The sequence below is a fragment of the Aegilops tauschii genome, chromosome 3 (assembly GCF_002575655.3).
Source record: "Aegilops tauschii subsp. strangulata cultivar AL8/78 chromosome 3, Aet v6.0, whole genome shotgun sequence".
NCBI lineage: Eukaryota > Viridiplantae > Streptophyta > Magnoliopsida > Poales > Poaceae > Aegilops > Aegilops tauschii.
In genome coordinates this window covers 72,688,442-72,698,673 of record NC_053037.3, presented here as the reverse complement: position 1 = coordinate 72,698,673, position 10,232 = coordinate 72,688,442, and positions in this window count along the sequence as shown.

Here is a 10,232-nt window from a genome sequence, read left to right as displayed (position 1 = left end):
TTTGCTAGAGTGCAGGTCCTGTGTGGTGGGGCTAGTGGTGTGGCCAGTGAAGTATGGGTACAGTCTGCTGGAGTCGGTCCTACGTTTTGTGTCACTGGTTGTACAACCAATATAAGTGGGGTGCTGTCTGATTTCTCCGGCACCACCACGTTTTTCAAGGACTTTGCTGGTGCTTCTTCAGGTTCGGCAATCACCCTCTTCCTTTTTTATGTCTGATGCACAAGAACAACATTTGAGTGAAAAAACATGGTATGATGACAGATGGAATATGTATTGATAATGGATGGGCATGGCATCTCGACATATATGATGAGTAAACTAAGCAGATGGCGGTGCAACAAAGTGGAAGAAATGCAAGACAACATATGCAAGATACCCGCAATCAATAAAACATTGCCAAATTAGAACAGGCAGCTTGATGGGTGAACAGGACAGGCCATCTGCCTTTGACTCCTCGAGGTTAGAATAGTTTCAATGGTGAACATCACTATGTTGATCATATCTACTATATGATTCACGCTCGACCTTTCGGTCTCAGTGTTCCAAGGCCATATCTGTTATATGCTAGGCTCGTCAAGTTTAACCTGAGTATTCCGCGTGTGCAACTGTTTTGCACCCGTTGTATTTGAACGTAGAGCCTATCACACCCGATCATCACGTGGTGTCTCAGCACGAAGAACTTTCGCCACGGTGCATACTCAGGGAGAACACTTATACCTTGATAATTTAGTTAGAGATCATCTTATAAAGCAACCGTCGAACTAAGCAAAATAAGATGTATAAAAGATAAACATCACATGCAATCAAAATATGTGACATGATATGGCCATCATCATCTTGTGCCTTTGATCTCCATCTCCAAAGCATCGTCATGATTTCCATCGTCACCGGCATGACACCATGATCTCCATCATCTTGATCTATATCAATGTGTCGTCACATGGTCGTCTCGCCAACTATTGCTCTTGCAACTATTGCTATCGCATAGCGATAAAGTAAAGCAATTATTTGGCGCTTGCATCTTATGCAATAAACAGACAACCATAAGGCTTCTGCTAGTTGCCGATAACTTCAACAAAACATGATCATCTTATACAACAACTTATATCTCATCACGTCTTGACCATATCACATCACAACATGCCCTGCAAAAACAAGTTAGACGTCTTCTACTTTATTGTTGCAAGTTTTACGTGGCTGCTACGGGCTGAGCAAGAACCGTTCTTACCTACGCATCAAAACCACAACGATAGTTTGTCAAGTTGGTGCTATTTTAACCTTCACAAGGACCGGGCATAGCCACACTCGGATCAACTAAAGTTGGAGAAACTGACACCCGCCAGCCACCTGTGTGCAAAGCACGTCGGTAGAACCAGTCTCGCGTAAGCGTACGCGTAATGTCGGTCCGGGCCGCTTCATCCAACAATACCGCCGAACCAAATTATGACATGCTGGTAAGCAGTATGACTTATATCGCCCACAACTCACTTGTGTTCTACTCGTGCATATAACATCAACGCATAAAACCTGGCTCTGATACCACTGTTGTGTAACGTAGTAATTTAAAAAAATTCTACGCACACGCAAGATCATGGTGATGCATAGCAACGAGAGGAGAGAGTGTTGTCCACGTACCCTCGTAGACCGAAAGCGGAAGCGTTAACACAACGCGGTTGATGTAGTCGTACGTCTTCACGATCCGACCGATCAAGTACCGAACGCACGGCACCTCCGAGTTCAGCACACATTCAGCTTGATGACGTCCCTCGAACTCCGATCTAGCCGAGTGTTGAGGGAGAGTTTCGTCAGCACGACGGCGTGGTGACGATGATGATGTTCTACCGACGCAGGGCTTCGCCTAAGCACCGCTACGATATTATCGAGGTGGATTATGGTGGAGGGGGGCACCGCACACGGCTAAGAGATCAAGAGATCAATTGTTGTGTCTTTGGGGTGCCCCCCTGCCCCCGTATATAAAGGAGCAAGGGGGAGGCAGCCGGCCTAGGAGGAGGGCGCGCCAAGGGGGGAGTCCTACTCCCACCGGGAGTAGGACTCCTCCTTTCCTTGTTGGAGTAGGAGAAGGGAAGGGAGAAGGAGAAGGAAGGAAGGGGGCGCCCCCCCTCCCTAGTCCAATTCGGACTAGTCCATGGGGAGGGGTGCGGCCACCCTTTGGGGCCTTTCTCTCCTTTCCCGTATGGCCCATTAAGGCCCAATACGAATTCCCGTAACTCTCCGGTACTCCGAAAAATACCCGAATCGCTCGGAACCTTTCCAATGTCCGAATATAGTCGTCCAATATATCGATCTTTACGTCTCGACCATTTCGAGACTCCTCGTCATGTCCTTGATCTCATCCGGGACTCCGAACTCCTTCGGTACATCAAAACACATAAACTCATAATATAACCGTCATCTAACTTTAAGCGTGCGGACCCTACGGGTTCGAAAACTATGTAGACATGACCGAGAAACGTCTCCGGTCAATAACCAATAGCGGAACCTGGATGCTCATATGGGCTCCCACATATTCTACGAAGATCTTTATCGGTCAAACCGCATAACAACATACGTTGTTCCCTTTGTCATCGGTATGTTACTTGCCCGAGATTCGATCGTCGGTATCTCAATACCTAGTTCAATCTCGTTACCGGCAAGTCTTTTTACTCGTTCCGTAATACATCATCCCGCAACTAACTCATTAGTTGCAATGCTTGCAAGGCTTTAAGTGATGTGCATTACCAAGTGGGCCCAGAGATACCTCTCCGACAATCGACAAATCCTAATCTCGAAATACGCCAACCCAACAAGTACCTTCGGAGACACCTGTAGAGCACCTTTATAATCACCCAGTTACGTTGTGACGTTTGGTAGCACACAAAGTGTTCCTCCGGTAAACGGGAGTTGCATAATCTCATAGTCATAGGAACATGTATAAGTCATGAAGACAGCAATAGCAACATACTAAACGATCGTGTGCTAAGCTAACGGAATGGGTCAAGTCAATCACATCATTCTCCTAATGATGTGATCCCGTTAATCAAATGACAACTCATGTCAATGGCTAGGAAACATAAACATCTTTGATCAACGAGCTAGTCAAGTAGAGGCACACTAGTGACACTCTGTTTGTCTATGTATTCACACATGTATCATGTTTCCGGTTAATACAATTCTAGCATGAATAATAAACATTTATCATGATATAAGGAAATAAATAATAACTTTATTTTGCCTCTAGGGCATATTTCCTTCAGTCAGCACGCCGGTCTAAATCCTATGCGTGCAGGGGTCTGGGCCCATCGCCCATTGCGCAGCTGCACGTTGCATACGCGGCCGGAGAACAGACCTAGCAACCTCCATTTCAAAGGAAGTCACGTTACGCGGTCCAACCCGGCGCGCGCCGCTTAGTCGCTGACGTCACGAAGGCTTCGGCTGATACCACGACATCGAGTGCCCATAACTGTTCCCGCGTAGTTGGTTAGTGCGTATAGACCAAATGGCCAGACTCAGATCAAATACCAAGATCTCGTTAAGCGTGTTAATTGATGTAACCACGGACACCGACCAGGGCCAGGCCCACCTCTCACCTAGGCGGTCTCAACCTGCCCTGTCGCTCCGCCACAAAGATCCACCCAGAGGGCCGTCGGGACAAAGGTCCTTTCAGCCCCCAATCCGTGAATCACTCGCGGGTGCTCCACGAGCCGACCCGACTTTAGTCACCACATGTATAATGTATAAAGTATATAGTATAAACCCGTGATCACCTTCCAAGTGATCACAGCCCGATAGTATAGCACAGCGGACGGACAAGAATGTAGGGCCACTGATGGAAAACTAGCATCCTATACTAAGCATGTAGGATTGCAGGTAAAGGTAACAACAGTAGTGGCAAAGACAGGCTATGCAGCATAATAGGATTAACGGAAAGCAGTAACATGCTACACTACTCTAATGCAAGAGTATAGAGAAGAATAGGCGATATCTGGTGATCAAGGGGGGGCTTGCCTGATTGCTCTGGCAAGAAGGAGGGGTCGTCAACAGCGTAGTCGGTCGGGGCACCAGCAGCGGCGTCGGTCTCGTAGTCTACCGGAGAGAAGAGAGGGGAAGAAACGGTAAATACGGAGCAAACAAAGCATCACAAAACATAACGAGGCAATACGCGGTGCTAGGTATGTCCTAACGCAGTAGGAGGTGATACCGACGAAGGGGGGAAACATCCGGGAAAGTATCCCCGGTGTTTCGCGTTTCCGGACAGATGAACCGGAGGGGGGAAGTTGCGTGTTTGCTATGCTAGGTATGTGTGGCGGACGAACGGGCTGCGTATCCGGATTCGTCTCGTCGTTTTGACCAACTTTCATGTACAAAGTATTTTCATCTGAGCTACGATTTATTTTATATTAATTTTGAAAGTTTTAATTCAATTTTGAAATTAACAGATTTTAATTAATTAGAAAAGGTAATTATTGGGTCAGCATGACATCAGCATGATGTCAGCAGGTCTACAGGTTGACTAGGTTAACCCTGGCACGTGGGGGCCGTTTGTCATAGTCTCAGGTTAATTAAACATGGTTAATTAGTTAACTAAAATGATTATGTTAATCTAATACAAAATTAATTAAGTTGATTAATTTTTTAATTAGTTAATTAATTATAATTTTTATTTATTTATTTTTATAACTTCTCTTTTTTTATTAAAGTTCAGGGCTGGGCCCCACTTGTCATAGGGCCAGTGGGGGCCTTAGCGGGCAAGCGGGTTACGGGCGCTGGCACGCCCAGGTCAACAGGGGGCTGGGCGCCAGCCACGGGCACGAGACTGAGGCAACTGGCAGCGGTGGCCGTGGGAGAGGCAGGGCGCGGGTGGGCGTGGCCCCGAACGGTGTGCAGGGGAGCGGGCTGCAGGCGGGGTAGGGGTCGGCAGGGAGCAGGGCCGCAGCCTGGTGGCGCGGGGTGTGGGTCGGGCGCGCGCGCTGCAAGGCTCAGGGGGGTGGATGGAGCAGCAGTGGTGGCGGGCACAGTCAGGGCCGGAGCGGTGAGCGCGACCTCGGCCAAGCGCGCGAGCGTGGGCGGCAAAAGTGGTTGCGGAAGGCGGGGCGACGCGGTGGCCGCGGCGGGCATACGGGACGGCACGGGGACGCGCGAAGGCGAGCGCGAGGCCACGGCACGGGGCGGCGGCGTGCAAGGGACAGAGGGAGAAGAGGGAGCCGGCCTCACCGACGATGTAGAGACCAGGGGCGGCGAGGCTCGATGGGGCCGGTGAGGGAGAGGTCGAGGGGGCGTCGGCGGAGCGGTCCGGCGAGGTCGCGTTCCGGCAAGGCAGCGTCGAGGTCCAGCGGCGTGCGCGGTTGGCCCCGATCCGATCTGGATCATGGGAGAGAGGGAGAAAGCGAGTGGGGGGAGTGGCTGTTTGGTTAGGGTTAGGGGAAGTGGGGGAGAGGATAAGGGAGTGGGGGGCGACCGGTTGGGCCACGTGGGCCGGCCTGCTGGGAGGTGGGCCGCCTGGTCCAGTGGGTGGGGGGGTTCTCTTTTTTTTGGTTTTGTTTTCTATTTTTGTATTTTCTTTTCTTTTATTTATTTACTTTTCTGTTTTAAATCATTTTAAATTATTTAGGCATTTTATAAAAATGTGTTTACTACACCATATTTATCTATGTAATATTTAGTACAAACCGAACATTTTTATTTTAATGTTTGAAAACTTTTATTATTTACCAAACTTTGAATTTGAATTTTGGACCGGTTTTGATCTAACGATAGATTAGTAGTAGTAACCGTGGTGACGTGGCACCATTAGCATGGGATCACTGTAGCTTAATTATCCGGGCGTCACAATTCTCCTCCACTACAAGAAATCTCGTCCCGAGATTCAAGAGGGGGACTAATGGGGAAAAGATTTGGTTACGAAATTCTAACGAGTCTTCTCGGCCTAGGTTGCTCTTCTCGAAGAGGTCGATCCATAGCATTGATGTCTTCATTCCTATGCATCAATGCATCATGATGAAATTGTCGTCCTTTCTTCAAGAACTCCATCGTACTTACGAAAGGATAAGGGGGTATTACAGAAGAATGGACCGCTACAATGTTTGCTTATCTAGTAGATAACATCAGGGAAGGTGGCGGGAAGTAAATCTCGAATTGAAACTTAAGACATTATCGAGAGCAAGTAAGAAGGTGCAAAATAGAAGTTTCAAGCGCATAGACAATCGTTTGTTGCCTAATACGAAATGTGACAGGGGTTCAGAGCAATGGGAAAGTATTGCGTCTGGTACCAGAATAGATCACTAGGCAGGTGGCTTATGAATCACATACGAAGTCAAGCACGAGGAATAACTTCGACAACAGGGTGTATAGGAGAGTCAGGTTTCGATCCTGTGGAACTGTGGGTTATGGGCCCACCATGTGGGTTAAAAGTAGGAAGGGCGGTGACATCTTGTATGACCATGTAGGCAACACATGTCAGCGGATAGCATGTCAGTTATGTCGGCAACAACGTCGGTACCAAGAGCGAGGGAAGAAGAGAACCATCTTCCTGCTCGTTGAACAAGGCGGACCAATAGGCAAAGTTCTCGTCCATCGGTGGTTACCGGAATGTCCTCAACAATAGTAACAGGGTCTTGCTGGCAGAATTGTACACCGAGGTGTTTACATAAGCAGGAGAATATTACTCCTTAGATCATATAGATCACAAGAAACTTTAACCCAACAAATGGAAAGGAAAATATGATTACCAGATTAAACAAAACAATGGAAAGGAAAGTGTGTTTAAACACATATTTCAAGGGTATATCCTTCGGAAGGACAAGCAGAGCATGATATCCATGACAGGATATAATGTAGAAAACTCTTTAGGTAAGGGGAGAGAAATTTCATGACATTACCCATACAGTGGTGTTTGGATAAATGAGCAGGAAACATTTAGCATTGGGCTTCAAATGTTCTTGTTGAAAATCGGAGTACCATAGACATGCTTCGAGGTAGCATTGGCATGGTCTTCAGGTGAAGATCAGACTTTGGATACACAAAGGATCCATCAGGAACAACTTGTAGGATAGGTCTTACAATTTCCTCATGGAAGAACAACTAACCTTGCGAAAAGGAATCTATAACAATAGGCCCTCCGGCCAGGTGTGCCAGGCATGACATCACCTTACCGGGTCATATAAAGACCAATGTTATAAATCTTGGAAATATGTTTCAACCATCGTATCTGGCCGAGATTCAGATCTGATTGGTGTCAGGATACCTCAGACTCGGGATGCCCGAGAAGAAAATATGCAACACAAATTAATGCAAGGACATTTTAAGATTCTCGGGAAATGAACCATGGAAGCAAGTTCCGAAACCAGAGTTCATCATTAAACCAAGGAGAGGATGAGGAGGTGGCTGATGGACTCAACGTCATATCATCGAGATTACCAAAAAGATGGATTTCCACAATTATGTGAACAAGGAGATAACATTTGTCATATCAAATGATATAATGATGTATGCTCGAGGAAAAACATACACAATTAAACATTGGTTGAAAGGTGCGCCCGAAATAAGGCCTTAGGTAGTACGATCAATGTTAGAATGGTGATTCAATAATCAATAGTCAAGAATGAACGGTCGACCATTAACTTCAAAGCAATAGGGTTGCGAGAAGGGCAGAATCCAAACAGCACCGTTCACCTGTTGGTATCCCGGTTAGAACCAACACGGGGACCAAGAAGAATGGTGATGGTGAAAAGTATTACTATATCAAGAGTTAATAGTTGAGGTAATTCCCTCAACATTCTTGACATAAAAGATGGTAATACTCCAAGGTAAAGAAGAACAAATGCTGGATAGCAAGGAACTCAAGGTATAACACAGAGACACGAACAAGTTTGTGTTGGAGGGAAGGCAATAAAGTGGTTGATGACAACACAAATCATCGAGGGCAAGGATGGTATTTCTCATCATGAATTTGATTGATATTCTGGAAGAGCTCAGAATGTTGACGATGATCACGACACATTTGTCGAGAGGTTTCAAGAAGATGTAATCGATTGGCGACGACATCACACCAAGGGAATGGTGAAGCAAAAGGTTACTGGAACCATGGGTACGACACAAACTCGAAATCACGTTTCCTATTCAAGGAGAAATGATATGACGAGGGAGATTGACGTAAGATTATCTCACCATCGAAATTTGTGCTCCGGGAAGAAGGACCAAGTAGCACAATTAAAATTAGCACGGTAATGATGTAGCCGAACAGGCTAGGAATGACGTGATCGGGTACAAACTCATAAGTAAAGAAGATTACTAAAAGTTGTTGAACCATAGTGCGGGCTCGGTTCAGTTATCGGTGTCTTTGAGTGTTTAATAACTCAAAGCCCGAGAAAAATTGGAATCAGTGAGAATGTAGTACTTGATGAAGAACTCATAAGAAGTTATGCAGTTCCATGATAATCTCGAGATACCAGGGGGGTAATAGTCGACGACAGATCAAAGTAGAGGTTGGACTAGGTTATTGCTCTGCAGAAGACAAGTGGTTAAACTTGTCTGAGAAATTGGATCAAAGAAGAACAATATGGTTGGAAACCACGATTGTAAAAGACCAAATCCCAGAAATAAGATGTAATTATATCAAGGGGATAATTATTGTTACGAGAAGCTTCCATGACAAGATCTACATCGTGTCCATGGGCATGAACACAAAGTTCAAGGTCGACTCCCACTTCTCCAATGCATAACCTTTCATTCACTTCTCCTTTTTGAAGAAGTTGTAGTGTTGAAATTTTATCTAGCAAAATACCAGAAGAGTATGACTCTTGAAAACTCTGGGGTCACACAAATTAAGGAAGGCATAGGCTCAACCCATCGGGGCTTCGTAGGAACATATACCACAAGCTTCGAGAGTAATTATCACCAGCTCGAAGGCAGAGCATGGTTGACCAAATCCGAGAATAGGATTTACCAATGGCATTTTGTATCAGGGAAGAACTTCTCAAGGTTTTTGTATACGAAGGACTCTGTCGGATGATATTTCAACAAAGGATCCGATGATCCATAACGGAGCTGATGTGAGCATCGGCACACAACCAGAGGAAGAAACAATGCAAGGGCATTGGATTATAGAAGCAACTGACTAATTCAGAGCTCAAATGCAAAGGAGTTATGATTTTCAAATCAAGGGATCCGAAGCAAAACTCTGATTAGGGCTGGATAAGTTGAATAGCCTTAGGGGTACAATTGATGATGATTTGATTGGTTGAGAACCAGCTCCAGTTCAAAATGACGTCTGAGCTGGAAGGAGGAATCATAGGATCTGATTGAGGATTGCGAGCATTCACAACTTATTGAATCAATGGACTCAAAATGATAGTGAGAAAGGATAGTAAATGAATACTGCTGGTCTTAAGGAACGCAACCAAAATGCAAGCACACAATTGCCGAGCAATAGCGGGCAGAGGATTACCGAAAGATCAGATAACCTCTCAATGTATCCTGTGAATCATATAAACAACGAGGGAAGAACGGATACTCGGTAAGTGTGAGAATTTATCTGTAGGGGGTATTCATGTGGCAAAGAACTGCAAGGCAGTAAGCTCAAGGATTCTTAAAAAGTTTGGAGAATAATTCGATGCATCTTGTAATAACAAGAGCAACTGGGAAAGAAAGTAAGACGACAGGTGCATGTAATTCTCCATAGGGATAACGGTTGTAGGGAATTGCAAAAGCAACGGTAACAAGGTCTCGAGTGAACACTGGAGAGTATCTTCCGAATCTTCTGGTGTAGTTGGCGATCATCTGGACTGAAGGGGCTCTCCGGGAGAAAATATTATCGAGAACCTAGAGTCAGAGTTAGTAAAATCGTTTAACCCGAATAGAAGAGATGTCAGAGTCCCAGAGTATAGGTCGAGGAATAAAAGATCCTACTACCACCCAATGGCGACGTGGGCCCGTAAGACACACAGCCACGTTAGTAAAAAGTTTTGCAATGTCTAGATTCGACTTCGGCCAAGGAGTGTGGAAGGGGGATTCCTACAGGCAGTCGGCTCTGATACCAACTTGTTACGCCCCCGATTCAATCGTACACTAATCATACACACAAACGTGTACGATCAAGATCAGGGACTCATGAGAAGATATCACAACACAACTCTAAGAATAAAATAAGTCATACAAGCATCATAATACAAGCCAGGGGCCTTGGGGGCTCGAATACAAGTGCTCGATCAAGACGAGTCAGCAGAAACAACAATATC